The sequence below is a fragment of the Lipophrys pholis genome, assembly GCF_963383615.2.
Source record: "Lipophrys pholis genome assembly, chromosome: 13".
Taxonomy (NCBI): Eukaryota; Metazoa; Chordata; class Actinopteri; order Blenniiformes; family Blenniidae; genus Lipophrys; species Lipophrys pholis.
Genome location: NC_137632.1, coordinates 1,518,168 through 1,521,787, shown reverse-complemented (window position 1 = coordinate 1,521,787; position 3,620 = coordinate 1,518,168).

Genomic DNA, 3,620 nt, shown 5'->3' with positions numbered 1-3,620 from the left:
AGAATAGTGGTTTCCCCACACCATAGATCCTTTGCGCTGACGCCACGAACTGCCCATGATCCTCTCTGATTCGCTAGTGGTCCGGTATCGGCATAGACATTATATACGTAGACGCCAATAGAGTGGGGAGGGACATGTCAACAGCGCCGCCATCTTGGACCGGTGGTGGTGCCGGCATGGGTGAATGAACATCGACGATGAAAAGAGGTTCTCCTTAATCTCTAAGTAGAATTATAAGTTGAATTTTAAACCAATTTCCAAACTGTTAGATTTTTTAAAAACGTCATACATGTAGCCACTTTGTTTAGTGTTTAATGTGTTTTACTGGGCTGTAATTCATGTGAAATTGATTGACAATGTTTTGTAATTCCTGTGAAATGCGTTCAGTCAATAAATTGTGAATTTCTTCAGCGAGACAGATATCATAATGTATTGTGGATGAAGTTTCCAGTGATATACTGAGCAGAATCACTGTATTGTGATAATACTGTTATTGTGGGCAAACAGGTTACTGGCTATACTCAGCTGTAGTAATGGTTATAATAATAATATCAATAATAATATAAGAATCCAGTAACTATAATACAATTATTAAAACTATAATAATAATAAACAGCATTAGATCATTATAATAAGGTAATATAATATAATAATATAGCAAAAATAACAGTACAATGAGAATTCCAGTAAATATAAAATAAAATAATAACAGCGTTTTTCCTCCCTTCCACAGGGAGGAAAAACATATTTATTGTTGTTGTCGTTGTGTTTAGCTCATATAACATTAACTTGGGACATAGATGAGCTGGAGCCGTGGGAAATGCTCTCTATTCCCTGGCTTAAGCTCGCCCTCAAACAACAACAATATCAAGGTCTATTGGGTTCATCTAACGGAGGCTATTTTAGTTGCAGTGTGTAGAATATTACATTTCAAAAGAAATGAGTTGCTCAGAACCAGTCAGTGTACTGTTCCCCGCCTGTTCCAGCAGGAGAACCTCAGCCTGATCCCAGTAGGAAGTTCTGTCTGGCTGTTCTCAAACAGCTGAGCAACATGTCACACCTCACTCCTTTTAGACATACTGACATGTACACAAACAGTATTATTATATGTATTGATTAGAATAGCAGATCAATTGATTGCACGTTGCACAAGCAGTGAATTAATGTGATAACACAGGACTCTGAACATGTCCATCTGTTTCTCACTAGGACCTCTCCTATGCACTGCCCACATGTCCTGATGCTTTGACAGCCAGACTCAGTGAAGCCATGGCCGAGGTGGAGAGTCTGAGAAGAGAAAAGAGGAATGAAAAGATGGAGAACGGAGGGCAAAGAGCACAGTGGGGGGTCTTCTGGAGGAACTGAGAGGGAAACATCTAATAACTGAAGAGCTGGAAGAGAATATGTCATATAATATGGAATAATAGATAAATGTATCACAATAAATATATATGGAATAGGTAAATATCTAACTAGTATTTTCTATGTAATATTAAAGGTAACTATGTAAAAATAAATGAAAGTATAATAGGTAAATATGTTATTGTGTGTAAATATGTTAAAACAAATTTAAATTTGTTCCACAAAAAAGTTATAACTTGTGCCCTAATGTACATGTTCATTGTACATAAATGTCCCATTGTGTGTAAATAAAGGTTTTTGCATATTGTTGTCATGGCTCCATCATGTTGCTGCTCTAAAAGGAGAGGACAGCGTCCCAATGTCCCGTCTGCAAACTGCTTCCATTTCCTCTCAATACTTTCTGTAAGTATGCTACATTAAATCAATAAATAAATGAAATTATTTTTAATCTAATAAATTAAAAATGAAAGCAATAATTCTTCAGTCATGTAAATGTATATTTGCGTGGTTTTCTTCAGAAAACACTTCGCTGTCACACAGATTTGTTAAGGCTGACGGGGCAGACTTGCCCCTCACAAGATGGCGGCCGCTCTGACGTGTCGGAGCGGTGGGCGGACACAGGCTGTGCGGCGTCTAGTGTTTATGTCTATGGTCCGGTGTAGGTACCAGATCTGTCCGGGGCGTGGCTTGTATAAACTACGGCAACTCTACATGGACAAACTACAATACGGGATTGTTAGATAGATAGATAGATAGATAGATAGATAGATAGATAGATAGATAGTTAGATAGATAGATAGATAGATAGATAAATCTTTTCATAAGGATTCTACCTTTGTCGCTATGTCCAATATTATAATATTGCCTATGTATTTGGTAATATAATGAGCTCTGCCCTGAAGCCAGCAGAGAGAACTGAGCAGTGAAATTATTCCAAAAACATAATCCAGTAAAAACACAGATCGAAGGAGCCATTTTAGTCATACTTTAATTTTGTATAGTCTTGTTCATTATCATTTCGACCCGACCAGACTGCCCTGGCATCTCACATGTCACATGACCTTTGGGCTTTAGGTTGGTTAGAGGTGACGGTGTCACAGATAGAGACAGTGTGAAAGGTGGGAAAAGCCTGGTTCTTACTGTCGCCATCCTCGCCACCGACACACAGTCACAGCCAGCTCTATATTGGCAGAGAGAATAACTAAATGAATGTGAACAATCTGTTTTGACGGCTTTAATAATAAATGGGAATGTAACCCAAAGAAATGAGCATTAGAACTGGATTGATTGTTTTCCTCCACGTGAGGAACATCAGGCCCTCCACACCAATGATTGGGCCTCCACATCCCCACAGTATGGCACATTGAATGTTTATTACCCCGGAACCATTTTCTGAGTCACATGTTCATATAATGGAATATTTCAGTTAATTATTTGAAAAATTCTCCTGGCTAAGGTATTGATTGGTTACATTAGGTTAATCGTGTGTAGGTTAATGTTTTATTGTGCAGAAATAATGCATTGACTGAGATTGTGTGGACTGGCTGTCGTCCAGAGGCAGTGTACAGTTTGTCCAACAGCTGATTGGTTGTTTAGTGAGACATCAGAGCCTGCAGAGGTTCAGGGAGGACGGATGGACTCTGTAATGCTTTTTCCCTTCAGATAGTTCTTTTTTAAAGATGTGTGATGAAAATATTTAGTCCTGCTTACTAAACCGTATGACCACATAATGACTAAAAGCTTTTATTCTGAAGTTAGTGCTGTGTCTCCAGGAAGATATCCAGTGATGAGGTACACCTTGCCTGAACTGTATGGTGCCCGGGAGTGTCTTAAAGAGGTGTCCCAACAAAAGATACAGGTTTGCAGTGAGGAATGTCCTCAGAGAGGACCATATCCCTGTGATGAAATAGGTTTGACATTTGTTGCCTTGTCATGACAGAAAACAGTCTTCGTCCACCCACAACCCCTGAAGAAGCTGTTGAGCTATACATGTTTTTACGTGCTTATTTACATGTCCACATATAGTGTCAAATGGCAAACTTATCCTCAAACTGCCCGAGTATGACTAAATGGACTTTGACACTTACAACAGGGAATAATGCAAAGAAGATATACTGGAAGTTGGAACAGCTTGTATCATCATTAATAAATCAAACTGGTTACAGCTGTCAGGTCTCCCTCTGTTCCTTCTGTCCCCCAATGTAGTCTGTCTTGTCTTTTGTCCTCATCTCATCCATGTGCGTTTGTGGCATGTGTCT